At 36.8% G+C, this 25027-nt stretch overlaps 1 long non-coding RNA gene and 1 pseudogene across 1 annotated transcript in view; one reads left to right on the forward strand and one right to left on the reverse strand.

Moving 5' to 3' along the window:
• Window positions 1–25027, forward strand: part of LOC132683414 (uncharacterized) — a 236872-nt gene that overhangs the window by 147283 nt on the left and 64562 nt on the right. The window lies entirely within an intron of this gene.
• LOC132683413 (small ribosomal subunit protein mS33 pseudogene) lies at window positions 11022–11611 on the reverse strand (annotated as a pseudogene).

Genomic DNA, 25027 nt, shown 5'->3' on the forward strand with positions numbered 1-25027 from the left:
TCAGACCATCATGACTCATAATGGTTATCCTCTGAGTGAGATTTTATGGTTATATAAGTTCTTCTCTAGCTAGGAAAATCTTGGTTTCCTCTTTTATTTATTTATTTATTCATTTATTTACTTATTTATTTTTGACTATAGCTGACATCAATGTTACATTAGTCTCAGGTGTAAAACATAGTGATTTAACAAGTTTATACGTTATGCTTTGCTCACTGCAAGTGACTACTGTCACCATACAGCTATTACAATATCATTGACTATATTCCCTATACTGTGCCTTTTATTCCTATGACTTTCTCGTTCCATGACTAGGAAAAGATAATGGGTCTTTATATCCCACCTCCCTCAGTTACCAAGTGTAGGCCACTCTGGAAAATGTGGCCTCAAACAAGGAGGGCTCTTTGCAGCTGAAGTGGACCCAAAAGAAGTTGGCAGCTGGAGGCTGCCTGCTGACCACACTCCCTTTATGTCCCTGAGCAGAAAGTCTCTCCTTGAAGGGGTATCTGGTGGTGAATCTCAGTGTTTAATATTTGGTTTATTTTGTTTTTCTTCATGTTTAGTCAATCAAAAGTTTATGTCATTTACTTTCAGTTGTGTAATAATAAATATATTTTAGCTTATAGATAGCCCTGTGAGTATTACTTTGGCATCATCCCACAGGTTTCAATATATAATGATGTAATTGTTTTTTCTGTATAGTTCATAATTTTCATTTAGGTTTCCCCTGTAATCAAAAAAATATTTAGTGTTATGTGTTAAAATTCTTAGTGATGAATATAAAAAACTCATTATTGTGGAAATTTTCAAATTTTGAATTGTTAATGTAATGTTTGTAATATAATCTGGATACTAATGGATACATATTGCTTATTGTATATATTCTTATATATTGTATACATTCTTTTTTATTAAACTACTTTTATTCATAAATATGTTTTAACTTAAACACTTATGGATTTATAATAATTAAAAGTAGTTTTCCACTGTGCATGATGTTTACTGGTGATATGATCAACCAGGCTGAAAATGAACAAGTAATGATGTCATAGTGGCCAAATCCACTTGATTATAGGGTGCAATGTGGATAACTACATAAAAATTTTAATGCAATTTTCCTCGAATAATGATTCATAAATTGTAATTCTGCATTGCTATTATGGTCTTTTTTTTTTTTGTCTTTTAAGTTTTTGGTTTTATAACTCCTTTCAACCTTGAATTTCAATCACATTGAGAGGGATATTGATGAATAAATAAGTGGGTAGAAAGATCATGACTTTTTCTTTAAATTAAGTTATCTAAACTCTAGGATATTATTAACACAGAACAGTTTTACTCCTGCTTACCTCTCCTTTGCTAAGCACTTACCAAACAGTATAGCAATGTGAAACTCTGGAAAGTAAAGAGGTTATGTGAGACTGGCTCTGTATTTTTTGAGATTGTTTAATCCATTTTTCCTGTCTCATTATATGTCATATAATACAGTTCCAATTATTTGTCTCCTTCCATTCATTATGGTACCAGAATTGTCTACATGTCCCGAAAAGAATGATTACTTTTTCTCCTTTTTTTTCTTCTGAGAAATACCCTGTTACATTTTGAAGATAAGCCATTATTATGGCCATTCATATCAATGTGAAAGTAGTAAAATTCTATCAAGTGTCAGTACTCAATTTACAGTGATGTTTCAACAAACTCTATTTGCATCCATATTCTACTTTATATACAGGCCTAAAATTATGTTTCATTTCTTAACACCACATCTCTAATTGAAAATAGGAAAAGTCAAGGATAGGAGGCAGAAATGATAACTTTGAATGTAAAAATAAGAATTTTCACCTATAGGAAGCCATCGTATTTCTTGCTCCAGGGGATTGAATACACCATAACATAATGTAATCTTTAAAAGCATAATGGGACAGAGACAACTGAGTAAGATGCACAAATTTTGACATCAACAAATTGTCCAAGAATCTATGTACTATACCTGGGACTGACAAACATTCCATTTCTTTTAACATTTAGTTACTTTAAAAATCAAACTGCTTGAATAATTTTTTTTCTTTTTAAATTTTTTTTTAATGTTTATTTATTTTTGAGAGAGACAGAGACAGAGCATGAGTGGGGGAGAGGCAGAGAGAGAGGGAGACACAGAATCTGAAACAGGCTCCAGGCTCTGAGCTGTCAGCACAGAGCCCAACTCAGGGCTCAAACACACGGGCCATGAGATCATGACCTGAGCTGAAGTTGGACACCCAACCGACTGAGCCACGCAAGCGCCCCAAAACTGCTTGAATAATTTTAATGCCAGTATTTATGCAAGACTTCTAAAGCCTGTTTAAGAAAAAGAAGTCTGAAAACACAATATTGCATTGTGTCATTATATACTTACCAAAATAGAGCCTAGTATAAAACCAACCTTATAAATAGCACTATTCTAAGAGAGAAAAGAAATGTTGATTTAGTAAGGAAAATAACAGCGCCTGCACTAAGAAGAAAAAAGTCAACAGTTAGTAAAAAAAAACTTGTACCAACACCTAGAGATTTATCTGCAAACATTACTATTTTTTTTAATTTTTAAAAAATTTCGGGTATAGTTGGCATACAATATTATATTAGTTTTAAGTAAACAACATAGTGAATTGACAATTAAATACATTACAAAATGCTTAACATGATAAGTGGTGTTACTATCTGTTACCATACAAAGTTATTAAAATACTGACTATACTCTCTATGCTATACTTTTTTCATCCCTATGACTTATTTATTTAAAACTTTTTTCCTTGATGAGCCTGGCTGAAGATTTATCAATTTGTTTATCTTTTCAAAGAACCAGTCTTGATTTAATTGATATCCCCTATTGTTTTTTAATCTCTGTTTCATTTGTTTATGTTCTGATCTTTATTATTTTCTTCCTTCTAACTTCAGGTTTTGTTTGCTGTTCTTTTCTAGGTCTGTCATGTGTAAGGTTAGATTATTTGAGATTTGTCTTGTTTCTTGAGGTAGGCCTGAACTGAGATAAATTTCCCTCTTAAAGTTGTTTTTGCTGCATTCCAAAGATTTTGAACTGTTGTGTTTTCATTTTCATCTGTCTCAAGGTATTTTTTTTTTAATTTCATTTTGACTTCTTTGTTGACTCATTGGTTGCATATGGGGTTTTAGGCTGATATAGATGTATGTATATGAATATATATCTGTTCTACCTCGTCAGCCTACATATATATATGATACATATTTGTGTATATATTATATATATGTGTGTGTATGTATATGTGTGTGTGGGTATGTATGTGTGTGTGTGTATCAGAGTTGATGGAATGCTCTTGTTCCAGAAAGACAGATTGCACTCAGCAGCTTTACTGTTTCTGTTGATCCTCAAACATTTACCATTTCAGCAATTCTCCATTTAAATGGAAAACATTTCTCCTGCATTGACCCCACTACAGTCTAATCTGTTTACATATAGTAGTGATGTTTCTATAAAGTTGCCACAAACACTGAATTAGTGAATACTGAACTATTGCGCCTATGATAAATACAGGGTTAAGTTTCTGCAAGCCTTTGGTCACAGCATTTTTGTCAGCTGAAACACCATTTGCTTCATATAGGTTCATTTGCCAACGTCCTTGTAAAACGAGTCAGTCTCATAGGCATTGACAGCCTGCTCTTCCACATAACTCTGTTTTTGTATAACACCTAGCAGGTATTTTAAAAAGTTCTTCTGCAGCTTTCTGATCTGCAGAACCTGCTTTCCTGGAAGTTTAACATTTTTTACTCTTTATTGCCTTTCGAAATATGCAAGCAGCCAGAACTAGCTAAGAAGGGTTTGACATTTTCTTGACCCTAGGTAACATGACCATAAATTTCTTTGATTTTCAGTCTTACAATGGTGCTCTCTACTATGCTTTTTTAATTGGTTTTAATCTGATGAATCCACAAATTTGTTCACTTTACATATTTTCCATAACTTCATTGCACACTATAGATGTTACTTTAGCACTTCCAGAGTGTCTTCATGTACAAATAAGCAAATAACCTATTTTTTCCCTAGAAGTACCACTTTTTAGATTTATTAATGTTTGACTCTTGGCCAACAGAACTATAACTCAGTCCTGAAGGAAGCTAATCTAATACATGTATTTTCTTTGTAAAGCACCAGCATAGCCTTTTGCACTTAGAAACTCTAGATAGCACTTCAGCACTATGTTTGGGGGTCATTTTCAACAGCAACATCACCAACAGAAAGCTCAAAAATGTGAAAAACGTTAACACTAGACCACAAGAAGAAAAGTTGTTTACAGTAAGAAAGTTGCAATAAGAAGACAGAGGTTTCTTCATTTGACCTCAGCTGGTAATGTGTTAGTGAACTCAAATTATTATTCTTCATTCTGTGCATGTCCATGAGTGACCATGAGAGAGTTATGGAGATTGATTTTGAGGTTACAAATAAATTTTAGTGAGTAGGTGAATTTGCAAATATGGAATCTGTGAATAATGAGGATTGACTGTAGTTGGGCAGATGATATCAGGGAAATTATCTATATTCTTTCCGTGCCAATGTGGCTACTGAATAGACCCCTTCACCACAGACTGCCATCATTCTTTGTATACAAAGTGTCCTTAGAAGATTGTTATACAAGGTAACTAAGGTCAGATTTTCAACATCATTTGGTATAAGTTAAAGAAAAGGCTTGATTGGAAAACTTAAGATCTGAGAGCCAGTATGAAGGGGCACACAAACCCACATCGAGGGAAGCAAGCTGGGTCAGGGGCAAGATGTAGGAGGGTTACATTCCAGGGTAGGACCCTTCCTCCTTATAGGAAAGACATGAGGGCAATCTTGTCTGTTGGGAATAGGATGGTGGGGGGAACAGACTACATGGGTGCCAGACAGTCTGAATTTAGATGTCAGCTATTTTCAGGAGACTTCTGTGAAATCTAGCTGCTCAGCACCTGGAGAGCATAAAATCTATGGGAAATTTCAGGCCTTTTTTTCGTGGGAGAAGAGAGTCATGAGACTGGGGAGCTGAGTTCAGGTGCAGCCCTTCCCATTCTCCCCTCGCATTAAGGGGTCTGGACAATGCAGAGTGAACTTCCACATCACTCTACATCAAATCTCATAGCACCATGTGGTAGTTGATTTATTGTTTGTGTTAAACTGACTTCCAGATTGGAAAACAATCATTATGCTTGAATGTGATTTTCTATTATATTGCCATTTTTCTCCCTGGAGACCAGGATTTATTGATGTCAACCTGATCAGAGAATGCCACTTTATATTGAGTACTCTGTATTCAAAACTATTATAGAATATGTGTAGCAAATCTAGGTTGTGCTATTTAAGGTAGCTATGTACTTTAAGTTATAGAACTTCCTTTAGAAATCAAAGCCCAAACAAATGAATCCATTTCTGTCTCCCCTCCAAAAAAGGACACTTATCTATTCAACTTGGAAAATTAGCTAAAAAAGTCCCCAAATTAAAATAAAATCTAACATTTAATTTTATTATACCATATTTTTTACTGCCTTTACATTCCTTAGCTTTAAATTTAAAGGTTTTAAATTTTTAATGGTTTAAATTTCCTATATTAAGGACCTTTCCAATTTGTAGTTGTAAATCTCTTTGAAGATCATATTTTACTAGAGATGGTAGGAGGACTGGCCAATACTTCTCATTTATTTTTTTAAAGTTTTTATTTAAATTCCAGTTAGTTAACATACAGTGTAATATTAGTTTCATGTGTACAATCTAGTGATTCGACACCTCCATACCTCACCAGGTCAGGTGCTCATCACAAGTGCTCTCCTTAGTCTCCATCACTTATTTCACCAATTCCCCCACTCACCTCCTTACTGGTAACCATCAGTTTGTTCTCTATAGTTAAGATCTGTTTCTTGGTTTGCCTCTCCCTGCTCCCCACTGTACTCATTTTTGTTTCTTAAATTCCCATATGAGTGAAATCATATGAATTGTCTTTTTCTGTTTGACTTATTTTGCTATGTGATTACAAATGACAAGATTTCATTCTTTTTTGTGTCCAAGTAATATTCTATTGTGTGCGTTATACACACCACACACACACACACACACACACACACACACACACAGCATTTTCTTTACCCTTTCATCAATTGATGGACACTTGGGCTATTTTCATAATTTGGCCATTATAGATAATGCTGCTATAAATTCCAGGGTACATTTATCCCTTTGAATTATTGTGTTTGTATTCTTTCAGTAAATACCTATAGTGTATTTCCAGGATCAGAGGGTAGTTCTATTTTTAGCTTTTTGAGGAACCTCCATAATGTTTTCCAGAGTGGCTACACCAACTTGCATTCCCACCAGTGATGCAAAAGAGTTCCCCTTTCTCCTCATCCTTGCCAGCACCTTTTGTTTCTTGTGTTGTTGATTTTAGCCATTCAGACAGATATGAGGTGATATCTCATTGTAGGTTTGATTTGCATTTCCTGATGATAAGTGATGTCGAGTATCTTTTCATGTGTCTGTTGGTCATGTGAATGTCTTCTTTGGAAAAATGTCTATTATTGTCTTCTTCCCATTTTTTAAAAAAGTTTTTATTTATTTATTTTGAGAGAGAGAGAGAGAGAAAGCATGAGCAGGAGAGGGTCAGAGAAAGAGAGAGAAAGAGAGAGAGAGAGAGAAAACAAGGATACCAATTAGGCTTTGCATTGCCAGTGTGGAGCCCGATGGAGGGCTCAAACTCACAAACTGTGAAATCATGACCTGAGCCAAAGTTGGCTACTTAACTGACTGAGCCACCCAGGTGCCCCTATTTTTGTGTATGGTATAAGAAAATGGTCCAGTTTCCCTCTTTTGCATGTTGCTGTCCAGTTTTCCCAATACCATTTGCTGAAGAAGTTGTCTTTTTCCCACTGGATATTATTTCCTGCTTTGTTAAAGATTAATTGACTATCTAATTGTGGGTTCACTTCTAGGTTTTTTACTCTGTTCTATTGATCTATATGTCTATTTTTGTGCCAATGCCATAGTTTTGATTATAGCTGTGTAATATAACTTGAAAGTGTGGAATTGTGATGCCTCCATCTTTGCTTTGCTTTTTCAAGTTTGCTTTGGCTATTCAGGGTGTTTTGTGGTTCCATACAAATGTTAGGATTGTTTGTTCTAGCTCTGTGAAAATCCTGTTGGTATTTTGGTAGGGATTGCATTAAATCTGGAGATTACTTTGGGTAGTACAGACATTTTTAACATTATTTGTTCTTCTAATCCATGAGCATGGAATGTCTTTCCATTTCTTTGTGTCCTCTTCAGTTTATTTCATCAGTGCTTTATAGTTTTCAAAATACAGGTCTTTCAACTCTTTGGTTAGGTTTATTCCTAGCTATATTATTATTTTTGGTGCAGTTGTAAGTGAGATTGATTCCTTAATTTCTCTTTCTGCTGTTTCATTATTGGTGTATAGAAATGCAGCATGTTTCTGTATAATTGATTTTGTATCCTGCAACTTTACTAAATTCATTTATCAATTCCAGAAGTTTTTTGGTGGAGTCTTTCAGGTTTTATCTGTATAGTATCATGTAATCTGCAAATAGTGAAAATTTTACTTCTTCCTTGCCAGTTTGGATATCTTTTATTTCTTTTTGTTGTTTGATTGCTGTGGCCAAGACTTCCAGTACTATGTTAAGTAACAGTGGTGAGAGTGGACATCCCTGTCTTGTTCCTGACCATTGAAGAAAAGCTCTCAGTTTTTTTCATTTAGGATGATGTTAGCTATGGGTTTTTCATATATGGGCTTTATTGTGTTGAGGTATGTTCCCTCAAACCTACTTTGTTGAGGGCTTTTATCATAGATGGAGGTTGTACTTTGTTAAATGCTTTGTCTACATCTATTGAAATGATCATATGGTTTTTATCCTTTCTGCTACTGATGTTATGTATCACATTGATTACTTTGCAAATATTGAAGCACCCTTACTTGGAATAAATCCCACTTGATCATGGTGAATGATTTTTTATTTTAATTAATTAATTAATTAATTTAATATAATTTATTGTCAAATTGGTTTCCATACAACACCCAGTACTCATCCCAACAAGTCCCCTCCTCAATGCCCATCACCCACTTTCCCCTTTCCTCCACCCCCATAAACCCTCAGTTTGTTCTCTGTATTTAAGAGTCTCTTATGGTTTCCCTCCCTCCCTCTCTGTTTGTAACTTATTTTCCCCTTCCTCTGCCCCATGGTCTTCTGTTGAGTTTCTCAAGATTCACATATGAGTGAAAACATATGGTATTTGTCTTTCTCTGACTGGCTTATTTCACTTAGCATAATACCCTCCAGTTCCATCCACATTGCTGCAAATGGCCAGATTTCATTCTTTCTCATTGCCAAATAATGAGACAATATATATAAATATTGTATATATAACATATACATATATATTTACATATGTATATGTTATATATACAATATTCCATTGTATATATAAACCACATCTTTATCCATTCATCAGTTGATGGACATTTAGGCTCTTTCCATAATTTGGCTATTGTTGAAAGTGCTACTATGAACATTGGGGTACATGTGCCCCTATGCATCAGCATTCCTGTATCCCTTGGGTAAATTCCTAGCAGTGCTATTGCTGGGTCATAGGGTAGTTCTATTTTCAATTTTTTGAGGAACCTCCACACTGTTTTCCTGAGTGGCTGCATTAGTTTGCATTTCCACCAACAGTGCAAGAGGGTTCCCATTTCTCCACATCCTTGCCAGCATCTATAGTCTCCTAATTTGTTTATTTTAGCCACTCTGACTGGTATGAGGTGGTATCTCAGTGTGGCTTTGATTTGTATTTCCCTGATGAGGAGTGATGTTGAGGATCTTTTTATGTTCCTCTTGGCCATCTGGATGTCTTCTTTAGAGAAGTGTCTATTCATGTCTTCTGCCCATTTCTTCACTAGATTATTTGTATTTCGGGTGTGGACTTTGGTGAGTTCTTTATAGATTTTGGATAATAGCTCTTTGTCTGACATGTCATTTGCAAATTATCTTTTCCCATCCGTCGGTTGCCTTTTAGTTTTGTTGATTGTTTGCTTTGCTGTGCAGAAGCTTTTTATCTTCATGAGGTCCCAATAGTTCATTTTTGCTTTTAATTCCCTTGCCTTTGGAGATGTGTCGAGTAAGAAATAGCTGCGGCTGAGGTCAAAGAGGTTGTTGCCTGCTTTCTCCTCTAGGGTTTTGATGGTTTCCTGTATCATATTCAGGTCTTTCATCCGTTTTGATTTTATTTTTGTGTATGATATAAGAAAGTGGTCTAGTTTCATTATTCTGCATGTTGCTGTCCAGTTCTCCCAGCACCATTTGCTAAAGAGACTGTCTTTTTTCCATTAGATATTCTTTTCTGCTTTTTCAAAGATTAGTTGGCCATACATTTATGGGTCCAATTCTGGGTTCACTATTGTAGTGAATGATATTTAAAAATACATTGTTGGATTCAGTTTGCTAGTATTTTGTTGAGGATTTTGCATCTATGTTCATCAGAGATGATGAAGTTCTCATTTTTTGTAGTGTCTTTATCAGATTTTAGTATCAGGGTAATGCCTCATAGAATGAATTTAGAAGTTTTCCTTATTTTTATATTTTTGGAATAGTTTAAGAATAGGTATTAATTCTTTAAGTATTTGGTATAATTTGCCATTGAAGCCATCTGGTTCTAGAGTTCTGTTTGTTGGGAGTTTTCTGATTCAATTTCTTTCCTGATTATCAGTCTATTAAAATTTTCTATTTCTTCTTGATTCTGTTATGGGAGGTTATGTTTTTCTAGGAATTTATAATTTCTTCCAGTTTGTCCATTTTTTGGCATAAAGCTTTTCATAATATTCTCTTATAATTGTATTTCTGTGATGTTGTTTGTTATTTCTCACCTCTCATTTATGATTGTACTTATTTATGTTCTTTCTCTTTTCTTTTTGGTAAGCCTGGCTAGAAGTTTATCAATTTTATTAATTTTTTCAAAAAAAGAACTTCTGATTTCATTGATATGTTCTATTTTCTTATTTTCTTTATCATTTATTTCTGCTCTAATCTTTATTATTTCCTTCCTTCTGCTAGCTTTGGGCTTTGTTTGTTGTTCTTTGTGTTGCTCCTTTAGGTATAAGATTAGGTTGTTTATTTGAAATTTTTCTTGCTTCTTGATGTAGGCGTTTGTTACTATATACTTCCCTCTTAGAACCACTTTTGCTGCATCCTAAAGGTTTTGGATTGTTGTGTTTTCATTTTCATTTGTTTCCATGTATTTTTTTTAAAGTTTATTTATTTATTTTGAGAGAGAGATGGAGGGAGGGGCAGAGAGAGAGGGAGGGAGAGACTCTCAAGCAGGATCTGTACTGTCAGCATGGAGCCCGATATGGGGCTCAAACTCATGACCCATATGACCTGAGCCGAAATCAGGAGTTAGAATCTTAATCAACTGAGCCACCCAGGAGTGCCTAGGGAGACCTTCTTTAAACTACCTGAAGTTTGGGCCTCTTGCTATCTCTGGGTTGAGCCATTCATTGATCCACACTGTCGCAGAAGTCTGGATTTTTCCTTTGTAGCATTTAATACAAGTTAATTTGTGTAATGATATAATATTTAGTCTTCCCCACAAGCCTGAAAGTTCCACAAGGTAGGGACTGTTTTCTATTGCTAACCATGGTATTACCAGGGCCCCAGTACATTGTATACAATAGGTACTCACTCAGTACTCTCTTAGCAGGTACAGCCTTGTCCCACAAATCTATCTTATTAGATACTCTCCAAGGACTAGGTGGAGAGGTACCTAAAGTTTATGAGCTTGGTGGTGGAGACAGTGTCTGAGCAGTCAGAGAGATGGAGGAGTTCAGAGCTGGTGCAGTGGGGGAAGCAAGAAGGGATACTGAGGACACTAAAGGATGCTCATCGGATGAGTTTGCCTCTGTGCTCTCAACATCACATTTCCAGCCCAAATGAGTCCTTCTTCAATCATTTATGAAATAATTTCTTTAGAGGAAGAGGTAAACATCTGAGTAAAAAACCAAGGCCAAAACAGCTTTGCAGAATTATAACATGTCCCCGAAACCAGTTACAATTCAACTGGATTGGACTTCAAGAGAGAAATGATTGTGTTCCTCCAAATAATCTTCAGTTAGGAAGCTCCCACTCCTCCCAAGATGTGGAAAGATGATTACACCTTCTGCTGTCAGTTGCTGAGAAAGAAGTTTTTTCTCCTGATAGACCGACCAACACTATTTCTTTTTTGCTGCTCTTTTCCCTTCTCCTTTCCTTGGTTTCCCCTTGCCGTGAAGCTTCTTTAGACGCATCTGCTCCTCCTTGAAGTCCTGATGCTCATCTCTATAGAGGCCAAGAAAACGTAGTGTCCCCATGAGTGCAAAGTAAGTGTTGTGATTTGGATACCAGTCATAAGTCTCCTTCCTCTTGGCTAAAGGCTACTCGCTGAAGAGCTTCACCACTTTCATGTTTTTAGAATCAGTGGGCCTGGCAACTCCACCGAGTAGCCGGGCACTGAGACAACTCATGTGCAAGGCATATTCTGAAAGTGAAGACATTTCTTGAGCAGCAAGGAGCATGAATCCCTACACGCAACCTTCCTCTCCCGTGCGCCCCTCTCCTGGAAGGCCCTCCCCTCTGTCCATGTATTTTTCCATTAATTTCCTGATTGACCAATTCATTGTTTATTAGCATGGTATTTAACCTCTGTGTATGTGGTCTTTCCTGATTTTTTTTTGTGGTTGACTAATAATTTCATAGGATTGTGATCAGAAAAGGTGCATGGTTTGACTTCAATCTTCTTAATTTGTGACGGCCTGTTTTGTGGCCTAATATGTGATCTATTCTGGAGAGTGTTCCATGTGCATTTGAGAAGAATGTATAGTCTGCTGTTTTAGGATGAAATGTTCCTAATGTATCTGTTAAGTCCATGTGGTCCAGTATGTTATTCCAAACCATTGTTTCCTTGTTGATTTTCTGTTTAGATGATCTGTCCATGTGTGTGGTGTAAAAGTCTCCTACTACTAATGTATTATTATTGATTAGTTTCCTTGTTTACTATTAATTGTTTTATATATTTGGGAGCTTTTGTATTGGGTGCATAAATACTTACAATTGTTATATCTTGTTGATTTGTCCCCTTTATTATTATATAGTGTTCTTTTTTGTCTCTTGTTACAGTCTTTGCTTTAATTTAATTTAAAAAAGTTTTTTTTATGTTTATTTATTTCTGAGACAGAGAGAAACAGAGCATGAGTGGGGGAGGGGCAGAGAGAGAGGGAGACACAGAATCAGAAGCAGGCTCCAGACTCTGAGCTGTCAGCACAGAGCCTGACGCGAGGCTCGAACTCACAAACCGTGAGATCATGACCTGAGCCGAAGTCAGTCGCTCAAACGACTGAGCCACCCAGGCACCCCTACAGTCTTTGCTGTAAAGTCTAGTTTGTTCAGTATAAGTATTGTTACTCTGGCTTTCTGTTGACATCCATGTACATGACAAATGTTTCTCCCATCTACTCACTTTCAATCTGAAGATGTCTTTATGTCTAAAATGAGTCTCTTGTAGTCAGCCTATAAATGGGTATGGTTTTTGTTGTCCACTCTGACACCCTGAGTCTTTTGACTGGAGTGTTTTGTCCATGTACATGCAAAGTAATTAGTGATAAAAATGTATTTATTACCATTCTTTTACTTGTTTTGTGTTTGTTCCTGGAGATTTTCTCTGATCCTTTCTTGTCTTTCATGTTTTACTGATTTTCTTTAATGATATATTTGGGTTTCTTTCTCTTTATTCTTTGCATGTTTATTAGTGGTTTTTGATATATGGTTTTTGAAATATGGTTACCATTATGTTTGTATATAACCTCTTCTGCATATAGCAGTCTATATTAAGTTGTAGGTCATTTAAGTTTGAACCATTCTTTTCTCCTGTCCTCCCCACATTTTAGGCATATGTTGTTATATTTTATATCACTTTTTTTGGTGGGTTCCTTGACTGATTTTTTACAAAAATATTCATTTTTACTGCTTTTGTGTTTCTTACCTTTATACTTTCACTTTTGGTCCCCCTTTGCACTCAAAGTGTCCCCTTTAATATTTCTTGTGAGGCTCCTTTATTGGTCACAAACTCCTTTAGTTTTTATTTGTCTGGGAAACTATTTCTCCTTCTATTCTGAATGATAGCTTTGCTGAATAGAATATTCTTGGCTGCAGATTTTTCACATTTAGCACTTTGAATATGTCATGCCACTCCCTTCTGACTTGCCAATTTTCTGTTGAAAAATATCCTGCTAGCCTTATGGGTTTTTCCCTTGTAAGTTAATGACTTATTTTGTCTTGGTACTTTTAAGAATTTTTCTTTATCACTATATCTTGCAAGTTTACTTACAGTATGTCTTGATGGGAATTCTCTGTGCCTCCTGGATCTGGATGTATGTTTCCTTCCCCATATTAGGAGACTTTTCAGTTATTATTTCTTCAAATAAATTTTCTGCCCCTTTTCTCTCTTCTCTTCTTCTGGGACTCCTATAATATGAATGTTATTATGTTTGATGGAGTTACTGAGTCTATTCTCATTTTGCATAATTTTGCATAATTCTTCCTCTCTTTTTTTCCGCTTCATTGCTTTCCGTTGCTTTGTCTTCTAGGTCATTAATTTATTCCTTTGCTTCTTCTAGCCTACTACTGTTCATTATATCAAGTATGTTTCTAATTTTGTTTTTTGCACTCTTCATCTTTGATTGATTCTTTTTTTTAACTCTTTTATTACTGTGGTAAGGGTGTCACTGATGTCTTCCATTCTTTTCTCAAGTCCAGTGAGTATCCTTAGGATTGCTGCTTTAAATTTTCCATCAGACATGTTACTTATATCTATTTTGCTTAGATTTCTAGCTATGGCCTTATCTTGTTCTTTTATTTGGTATAAATTCCTCTGTCTTGGCATTTTGTCTAAGTCTCTTCCTGTTTCTCTGTGTTAAACAAACCAGTTATTTCTCCTGCTTCTGAAAGTAAGAGGTCTCCTGCTTCTGAAGAAGAGGTCATGTAGTGCCTAGGGCCCGGTGCTTCAGGAGCATATCCAGTGTGTGCTGCATGTGCTTTGCATGTGCTCTAGATGCTCTATCCTTCAGGTCAGTCATCTGCAGAGGCTCTCCTTGCTTGCTGTGGGCAGTGTTTGGTCCCTGGCCTGAGTGTGGTGAGTTTTAATTACCACATTCTGCTCTGTCTCCTTGTGAAATGCAATCTGTCACCACCTCCACTGGAAGTGAGGTGCTGTAAAACTCTCTGATCAGAAGATATAGTGTGGGCAGGGGTTTGTGCAGGTCTTCTGGGGGAAGGGATGGCCTCACTAGGACTGAGGAACTGTGACTGACAAGGGAAGTTCCACCAGAGCATAGTGGGGTGGGGCTTAGTGTAAGCAAGTTAGGCAGCCATGTTTCTTGCTGCACTGCCTCCCACAGGTGGTTCTGTGTTTATGCTGAGGAGAGGCAAGGGAAACGGCACCTGCCAGCTCCTGTGTTCCCTGAGAGGTGTCTGTATGAACGCTGTTTCTCAGGGACTTACTTGAGAAGAGCAAATAGTCTCCCCACTGTGTGCCCCAAGCACTCTTCAGATTGCTATTTCCATGCTGTCTGCCATGGGTTGGTTGCCTGCCTTCTCTCCAAGAGCAGTGTAGTGCCCTTGGGGCTCTATCCCAGCCAAGCTCGCTGACCTCTAAAACTCCAGGCTTTAAGTCCAGCTGGTTGCAAGAACTCACAAAATTCAGCCCCTCTAATTTTCCAAGGCAATGGCTATGAGGAAACATTCTCCTTATGCATTCCCCTGTGTGGTCATCTCTGTCTCACCCTTCTCTGTGACCACAGCTCCCTCCCTTCCACAGCCAGGATCCATTTCTCCCCTAAACTATATCTCTGTGCTTCCTCCTTTCTTCAGTGTGATCACTTCTCTCCCTTTAGTTGTGAAGTCTGTTCTGCCAGCTTTCAGGTCAGTTTCTTGGGTATTTGGGATGATTTATCTAGTTGTATTCATGGGACGAGGTGAGCCTAGGATTCTCCTATTCCACTGCCATCTTCTGGTCCCAGTACCTTCTCATTTAGAAGTTACAAATTCCACAGCCTCAAACTAAGATTGCAAAATAATCATTAAAGAACTTTCTCCCAAAACATCAGCCTTGGAGAATAATTCTTGAATAATCATTGTTAAACATATAATGCCATGCATTTCTATATTTTCTACCTTTACCCATTTTTGTTTTCCTATTTAATTAGGGCCAACTTTCTAAACACAAACTTAAGCCAAGCACATAAAAAAATAGTGATTTAAAGCACAAGTCTATAAGAAAAGATCAACATACCAGTTGTTTCAAGATCATTTCAGTTCAATATATTGGGAGCAAAGATCCATTCTGAAAATGAAAAAATATGTAGTTTAAAAAATTCTTAGAGGCATAAACCAAATTCTTATCTTTCTACCTGGTTTGTTTTACAAAGAAGCTTCAGAAATATTTGACTATAGTTTTAATGATGGAAATGTTATGTTTTCATTTCAAAGCAATGAAATTCTGATGTTTAATGTGAATCCAGTTGGCTCTCTTTTGTACATTCATAGTTTCAAAGGCTAGAATTTGTTATCAGCAAGGAGAGAGATTTAAGCTGCACACATAAAAACAAAGTTACTTAGAGTTCAAGGTTTTGTCTTGTAAGTAGCATTCCACTTAGAGTTTCAAAACTTTTTACTTTAAAATACTTTACTTGAAGCCAACCTTTTTTAAGGGTGTTCCTTCTGAGAGGATCAATAAAAGTGCAGCATTATCCCACTCTCACCTCTTAAGACCTTTTGCATTCATCCAGTTTTCTTATTTTTTACCCTTTATCTTGCTAACAGTTCTCAGAGATTTCTTCTGTGTTCCTGTGAAGGTAAGTTTCTTGTCAAAGAGGCATGTCATCTTCTGAGGTGGCTCATTCTCTTTAGCTACCCTGTCATCTTTTATGTCCTTGTTTAGGGCAGTCCAGTGGTCCAGATACAAGGCCTAGATCAGCTTCTAGAGATTCTGATCATCATCTTTGACTTGTCATGCTGGAGTCACAACAGTACCCATGGAGACAACCTTGATATAGAGACTGGGTAGATATTTTTCAGGTGTCCATAGTTACTATATTACTATTTATAGCTAATTTTCTTCTTGGGAACTAGGAAGAGAGGGGGAAAGATCTTTTCTTGTTTGTCCTTGAAAATCTCTTTTTGACATGGCATGACTACCACTTTCCCTGGGTTGGCTGCTACTCTGTCACTTCCAATACCCAAGTGGCCTGGGCAGAGTTTACTGTAATGAGCAAACTCATTACATCTCTACAAGCTTTCTTTCTTCTCTCTCTAGCCCTTTTTGATTTACTCCTCACCTCAACCAAAACTTGCTTACTGATCTTCTGGTCCTAGCTGTTGGGCAACTTTACCCTTTCTCAACCTTACCTTTTCAGAGATGACTCCAGTTCTATTCATTCATGCATCTGTCACCAGATTCTTTCAGGGCCATGAATTTTTCTCCATTTCCGAACCTGTTGCTATAATAAATCAAATGTTTACTCATTAAAACGTTGCATCCCTTTCTGACCCCCCATCATGGGGATTGAATTAGTTTATTTCTGCATTTTTTTTCTGCCAAGCACTATTCTAGTCTTCCTGCATTTTCCTTCGTGCAGGTAAAGTTAGTTACTAGTGTCTCTGCAGAGACTAGCTCACACCCTGCCCATATGCCAGTTTATTGATTCCTTGAAAAATCTAAGTAGTGAGTTGACACAACCTTTCCAATCCCCACCCTAACTTAGGTCATTGGAAAAATGAACTTCCATTACTTCCCAGTTTCAAGTAGGAAAGAAATTCACTTTTTTTAAGTGAAAATCTAGTTTAAAGTTTTTTCTAGGCAGGGGGATTGATAGGTAGAGTAGATGAGACATCATTGATTGGAAGAAATAGTTGACATATTATCTACATCAACATATGTACATGGAAAAATAATTGTGCACTGTTTCCAGAAAGTATCTTGGGTATGTAGAATGAAATGAGCTCTATTATAATATATGATCCAAAATTCATCTTTCAGGATGTTATTGTTGTTTTTTAGCACAAACCCCTCCAAACCTCTTTCTAGACCTTTGCCAAAAGGTGAATATATCTACACTATGTATATCTCCACCTCTAATTATGAATTTATTTTCTTATGGTTGTCCCCATTATAATGTCAGTGGCAGGGGCGCCTGGGTGGCTCAGTCGGTTAAGCGGCCAGCTGACTTCGGCTCAGGTCATGATCTCGCGGTCTGTGAGTTTGAGCCCTGCGTCGGGCTCTGTGCTGACAGCTCAGAGCCTGGAGCCTGTTTCAGATTCTGTGTCTCCCTCTCTCTGACCCTCCCCTGTTCATGCTCTGTCTCTCCCTGTCTCAAAAATAAATAAAAAACATTAAAAAAAATGTCAGTGGCATGATGCAGGTATCTATCACTAAGAAAATTGTCTGTCACCAACATGACTATTACCAAGAATTACAGCCCCAACTGCTTCATGTGGTTCAATAGTATACTTGGGGTACCTTACTTTTCTGGCCATATGTTTGTAAATAATCTTCAACTTCTCCCTCTTTTTTATTTTTTTACCTTTAATCTATTCTTCCAAAAAGTATTGCTGACCTATGTATGTGTTCTTCTGAATTCACTGACTTTATACATTCCATTTTTTCTAACTCTGATACCTTCTCCTCCTCCATTGCCATGGAGTTTTTCCTCCTCTGAATTCTACCTGTGATCACTATTGCCCATTTTACATAAATGATGTAAATGCTTTTGTAGAAGTGTGAAGGAATTGCTGAATGGAATCAGAGGAAGGAATTAGTGATTTTGCAAGCAAAGAGAGGGTTCCTAAAAGGTTTCCTAGAGGAATTAGAATCTGGGGATATTTGAGGAATGCACAAAATAGGTTAGGAAGGGCATTTTAGGTGATGGAAATAGAGTTAGAATAGCACAGGGTAGCTGAAGTGCAGGTTTGAGGAGGGAGGTCAGGGAAGATACCGAAGGGCCTTAAACTCATGCTAACAACTGAACTTTGTCATATGAGATCTGGAAAGCAAGTAACTGGTAAAATATTATATGTATTGCAAACATATACTGTCCTTATTCCTTAGAGCAGTGAGTGTGCTCCTTGCTCCCTTCCAGGTGTTATAAAGCAGTTTTGGTCTCCAGAAACAATGAGGGGAAGAATAATGTTCATGGCTCTTACTATGTACCTTGAGTAGAGTTCTGGCACTAGAGTGGCTTCTGTAGTGAGGATAACACTGTTTGGAGTACTGTACCTTACATATCATGGGTGCTTGAACATGTTGTTGAATGAGTAAATGGAAAAAAAATCCTTCCCTGGCATTATTCTCCCCACAAAATCAGAAGTCCCTTTTCATACACTCCTGTGGGAAAAAAACAGATTCTCCTCAAATATAGTTCTAGTATTTCCCACCCCCTTTGCCCCCCATCCCTCACAGTTACGTTTCCTTAAAATTTGACTGCACCTTGCTATTGGAGGCCACCTGGGGGGGGGGGTGGATATGGTATGGGCTTCAGAGCCAGGGAGACTTAGGTTCAAATCCTCACTTAGTAATTGTGTGAACTTGAATGATTATGTAACTTTCTAAACCTTTGGTCATCATCTTTACCCTATCAATGAGGAAAGGTTGCAGTAAGGAGAGAGAAAATGTCTGTAAGATACTTAAGCCAAGGTTTGGCTGCAGCCTTGTCAGAGGCACTCAAAAGTATATGTGTAGGAAGTCTGAAATGGAGTCAGAGGGAGAGCTGCAGAATTACATCAGGGTCACCATTTCACCTCTCCACCACTCCTCTACTTTAGTCTTATACCAGCCCCACTCAGGCTCCTGTCTGAGTTCAATGCATGAAATAAGTTAGAATCAGACAGGGTTCATTCCATTTAGCAGGTATAAATCTCAGTCTAAAAGACAAAATTGTACAAGAATGTTAACTTTATTTTTTAAAATAAGAATTAAATGTTCAATTTAATGGAAAGGTAGAACCATAATTCAGTCAATGTGACATTCCTTCTTATTAACTTATACCTTTTAGCATAAATTCCAGGAGACTTTCATAAGGCCAAATCATTGGGAGGACACATCTAGCCCTTTTTAGTGTCAGGTGCCTTCATCAGCATTTGATGGAATGAACTTTGGTCTTGGTGGTAATTTCTGGTCCTTTCTTATTTCTTTTTAAGCAGCTGGTTCTCTGGGCCATTCCTGTACTGTTCTTAGAAATATAGGAAATATTCTGTGCTCCTGAGCCATGTCATGTCACAGGAATCCCTAGGGCACCATCTGAAGACTAATTTATACGGCCATCTCTTCTGTGGGCAGCACAGGAGATGTGGAGAACCTTGGAGTTTTGCTGCTTCCCTAAACTTTACCCAGGAATTGGGGCATGGACTCATCCAAATTCAACTGTACCTGGTGTTTAGGCAGGGTCTTCCTCCAATGATTTCTCTAGTCTTAGGAACTTTTATTATTCTCTAGTTAATTTTTTTTCTTTTAGCTTTACTAGGATTCTTATGGATTGTTTTATCATAATAATTTTTTCCTTTTGTCCTCTGATTCCAAGGTTTTCAAGTTCAAAAGCCAGAAATAAGACTTTTTTCTTCTTTTTATCAAGGCAATGAGTGTTATTGCTGCTGAATTGGGGGTGGGGGTGAGGAATCAAGGGATATGAATAATGCAGGGAGGAAATATTAGTTAATTTAAAGCCTTAGCCACCTCAGTTTTTATATTTTCTCTGTTTAAACCATCCCAGATTATTTTTCCACATGTCACCTTCTTTTGCCCTTGATATTATATATTGTCTAAAGCAATTTTCTCTTCATTGCCAAGGGCATCTTCTCAAGTTGACCATGTTAGGGTAAGAAGTAGGAATCTAATCTATGGACTACTCAGTATATTATGAAAATAGTTTGGGATTAAATAAATCAGTCATTTAAAACTAATGTACATATATACACCTCTCTGGACTATGTTTTAAAAGACTATAAAAGTGTGTGATGAAACTCACCTTGAAATCATTAGATTTGTGGTGTTGTTAGGATAGAAACTTAGGTGACTTCTTTTAGTCCAGTTGCTAAATTATAATATTGAATTTACTTATGTAAAATCTAAGCCAAACTATATAAATGCCAGTACTTTTTCTTCTTTTTATGAGTTTCACCTTTTTTGTGTCCTATCATTAAAATTAAATTTATTAACAACTTGTTTTTTTTCTGCTGCATTGGTTTTATTTATAAATATTTCTATAAATACATCTCACAGAAATATTTGACAATTTAGTTTATTGGGAAAGTTCATACAGTAACTTTTCAAATCAGGAAAATCTGGTTTCCTAAAGGAGCACTTTAAGTAAAATGGGAAATAGGAAAAGAACATGGGAAAGGAACTAAGAAAGGTATCAGTCTTTTTATTAGACCGTCATGATCAGATGGTTTCTTTGTCAGAGTAGAATGTCTATATCTGAAATAAATCTGAGTGTCCATCAGAATATAAGTGAAATATGTAATGACTTGGAATGTAAATCTTAAATACTGATTTGTGGGGCAAATCAGTCAAAAGTTTTTTTGGGGGAGATGAGAATACAGTTTAAACGAAAACAGGAAAGCCTTTTCAAGATTTAGTAATCTGCCAGTCCTCATCCATCTCCTTGTTCTCCTCCTCTGAAGTCTACATATATAATAGAGAAAAGAAAAAAAAGAGTGAATGCTTCATTTTCAGTGAAATAAAGAAAGAATGTGACACTTAGAGAGCTTTCTTTTGAAAACTTATTATGAGGAAAAGGGCCAGAAGATTGTATGTATAGCTTTTGTTAGTTTATAGGAAATGGTGTGTTTGAATGGATGAGGATTTACATTAAAAGCTTAAAATATGAAGCCTAAAGTTATATTAGAAAAACCAAAATGTATTATTGTCACTCCTCTATTAGAGGAAGTATAAGGGGATCAAATGATTGGTGGATCATTATCAGGGCGGAAAGAAGGGAAAGGCAGGGTTGAGAATGCCCGTGCCATTTCTGTTCCTCTGCTTCACTGCGTTATGTTTTTTAAACTTCACACATTTATATCAGGTAGATGCTGTTGTGTTTATTTCACAGTTTAGAAATAAGGCTCAGTTAAGTGAAATATTAAGTGAAACATATTAAGTGAGATAATTTGTTGAAGGTCACCAGCTCTAGCGTCACCTTCTACCATTCTCTACCTCACCTATTCCACTTAGCCACTGTTGCATCTTTGCTCTTCCTTGAACATCCCTTGATGTTTCTTCTGCTCAGTGCTCTTTGCCCCTAGCTATTATTGTGGTTATATCTCTCTCTTTATCAAGGTCTTTGATGACATATCATTGCAGAAAAGCCTTCCCTGATAACTCTATACAAAATATCTTATATGTCATTTTTAGTAGGATGTAATATTACTTTGGATAACACTAAGAAAGAAAAGTACCAATTAAGCAATGATATGACAGTTTCATAATATGCATCCTGATTTTAGAGATGTTAAAATGTGAAGAAAAAATTTTTTTAGAATCAGTGAAATGCAGTGATATTGCCTTATGTCCTTACCCCAGATTATTTCTCTTTGCAACACTTATCACTATCTGATATGATCATGTACATTTTCTTTATTGTCCCTCTCTCTACACTAGGTACATATAGGGAGCTTTGTTTTGTTCATTACTAGTTGCAAAGACTGGCTAGGTGTGCATCATACCCATCTTCTCTCTTTGGGGGGCACTCAAATTTACATTCCCAAGCCTTTCTTTCAGTTATGGTGGAGTCATGTAACAGACTTCTGGACAATGGGATATAGGTACAAGTGAGATATTCCACCCCAGGCCTCTCCTATAAAACTATTCTGTAATTGTCCTAATGGTTGGAGCCACTAGTGGTCAGAGACACTAGAAGGAAGAAGCCCTGGTCTCTAAATGATGGTGTAGAGTAAAGCCCATCTCCATCCCCTCACATTGACCTACATTGGATTGTGATGTGGATGAGAAATAAATCATCAATTAAAGCTACTGAATTTTGAGCTTTTCGGTTATAATAGATAGCTTATCCTTATTAATACATTGCTGTACCCAGACTATGCTTGGCACCTAGCAAGCTTTTTATAATTTATAAGGATAGAGAAAATTAAAGGAATGGCAGTTTTGTGTTAAAAGATGATTAATTTTGGTTTGTACATAAGGCATCTGCATAGGCAGGTGGGGGCTACTTCTCGTACCTTTTCCCCACTTCAGGTGGCCTGGAAGAATTTGGAAGGACTAAGAATCAGAGGTTGCAGTGCTTAATTTCTAGAACAACTAGGGTCAGTAGAATGAGTCAATGGGAATTTGTGGAGAGGTGGTCAGAGAGAGAAATTTTGATGTAGGGATCATTAATTTTCAGAAATTCAGTGAAAATAGGTTCAAAGTAGTTATCAGGGAAGTTGCGATGTTGGATGGACCAATGAGTTTTAAAGTCAGCAAAATGGGGCCCCTGGGTGGTTCAGTCAGTTAAGCATCCAACTCTTGGTTTCGACTCAGGTCATGATCTCCCAGATTCATGGGTTCAAGCCCCGCATTGGACCCTGCGCTGACAGTGCGGAGCCTGCTTGGGATTCTCTCTCCCTGCCCCACCCCTGACTCACACTGTCTCTGTCTCTTTCAAAATAAATTAAAAAAAATAAAGTCAGCAAAATGAACTTATTATGGGGCAAGGAGTAAGATGAACTATTTGTTGAAATAATCCAGGATGACAATTACCTGATCCATTTCTTTAAACACCATCTTCTTTAGGTATCACCTTTTAATTGTATTTTGCCCTGTTACTGATCTATCTGTAGAGCTTTCTTTAGGTAGGTTCAAAGAGGTCTTTCATAGTGGGTGATGTGGAGGTGATGCCTGAAAGAATCTCAACTGCATTTAAAGATCTGAACTTACTCCTAAAAGACTTCTTATTACTAATAGTTCTATGGCTAGCTATATGTATTATCAGTTAGTATATGTGGCTTTCCTTTTCCTGAATATACGTTTAAGTAACTCAGGAAACCACAATGAAGCAGAAGAAATATGTCAAAATTCTGAATAACAAAAACTTTCTTTTTTTATGAGGTCTGTAGTTGTAAAATCAACCATTCATTCATATATTTGCCTTTCAAAGCCCACTATTCAGTTTGAATTTTCAATTCCTTCTCTTTAGATCAGCTTTGGAAGTTTCTGAGTATTTGGCTGTTAAAAAAGGTGTGTGTGTGTGTGTGTGTGTGTGTGTGTGTGTGTGTGTTTATGTGTGTTTATGTGTGTGTTAGTATAGAACTCCTCTATAATTGATTATAACCTGCTCCTCTAAAACTGTCAAGAAACTTCTACCTCACCCCTAATTTGTTTTTGTTTCTCTCTTGTTCCCACTTTGGGAAGAAGGAATGGCAGCTGGTTAGCTGGTCAGGGGGATGATATTGTATAGAAAAGAACTATTTTATTTATGTCTCTCATCTCTATATTAAAATGTCTGAGAAATAGTCTCAAGGTTGTGGAATCTCACAAAATTTAAGAATAGGATTAATCAGGGGCACCTGTGTGGCTCAGTCGGTTGAGGGTCCAACTTCAGCTCAGGTCATGATCTCGTGGTTCACGAGTTTGAGCCCCGTGTCGGGCTCTGTGCTGACAGCTCAGAGCCTGGAGACTGTTTTGGATTCTGTGTCTCTGTCTCTCTCTCTGCCCCTCCCCCACTCATGCTCTGTCTCTCTCTCTCTCTCTCAAAAATAAATAAAAACATTAAAAATAAGAATAGAATTAATTTATTTCCTTTTCATCTTTCAGGGTTTAGCTTAGATGTTATCTTCTCTAGGAAACAGTAAGTAAATTCCCAAGACTGGGTTGAATGCTGTCTCCAGGTACGCTTCCAGCATGAACTCATCCAAGAGGCATAGTCTCTATCTGCTTCATCATTGTATCTTTATGGCACAACACTGGAATTGATAAAATATTCAATGAATATCTTTTGAACAAAGGAGTAAATGAGGTTCTCTTTTAACACAACAGAATCATCATGGGAGGCAGTGATTATTTCATTTCTCCAAGGTTATTTTAAAGCCTGCTATATAAACATGCTTTAAAAAAGGAGAAGATAAAAAACAGACTACTTTGGGTTGAGCATTTATTTCAAGTCAGACGTTCCTTTTCTTATTTTTCTTCATTATTCTCGAACTACTCAGTATGAGTTTGTTGGAATAGGCTCCCATCTAATTTGTAACACATATTGAATAGACATTTGGCACAGCTTCATAGTAATCCATTTTATCTGCAAAATTTGCAGATTTTATCTTCTTTGGCTGTTCTTAGTTTTCAATTTAGTGCCATGGGCTTTAGGCCAGTATAAAAGTTTCAATTTTAAGGTAAAAGTTTGAGTTGATTGCCATCTTAAGATACCACTGAATTGATTTGGTATTTTAAAGCTGTTAAGTGTAACTCATACATGGTAGTCATGAAGGAATAACACTCATCCTTGAATAAGACCTTAGTTAAGAAGAAGCCCTAAGGCTCATTGATTTTCCCTGTTAGGATGTTGTGAGAGGCAGGATGACAGGACCTATCTGGCAGAAATCTCTCTGTGACATTGGTTATGGAGAGGTGGAATGAGAGATGAAGAGCAATGAGGGAAAGAGGTGGGACTAAAATAAGGGATAATAGGACCAGATGGAGTGAGGAAAGGGCAATATTAATAAAAGGAATGACAAAAAAATTAACAACTGCTATTGTGCTCTTACAGATAAGACAGATATACAAAGAAATGAACAACTCCCCCTCCAACATGCCTGTTTATATCTATCACCTAAATCTAGAGTATTTGCAGAGAGACAGAGAGTTTTATATAACTGTTACGCCAATAAGCACACAGAATGAATTGATGACTCTGGCATGAAAATATGGTATGTCACAAAACTCAGGAAATCACAATATGATATGATTCTGTGGAGG

This window comes from Panthera onca, chromosome C2, assembly GCF_046562875.1.
Source record: "Panthera onca isolate mPanOnc1 chromosome C2, mPanOnc1 haplotype 2, whole genome shotgun sequence".
In the NCBI taxonomy this organism is placed as follows: Eukaryota; Metazoa; Chordata; class Mammalia; order Carnivora; family Felidae; genus Panthera; species Panthera onca.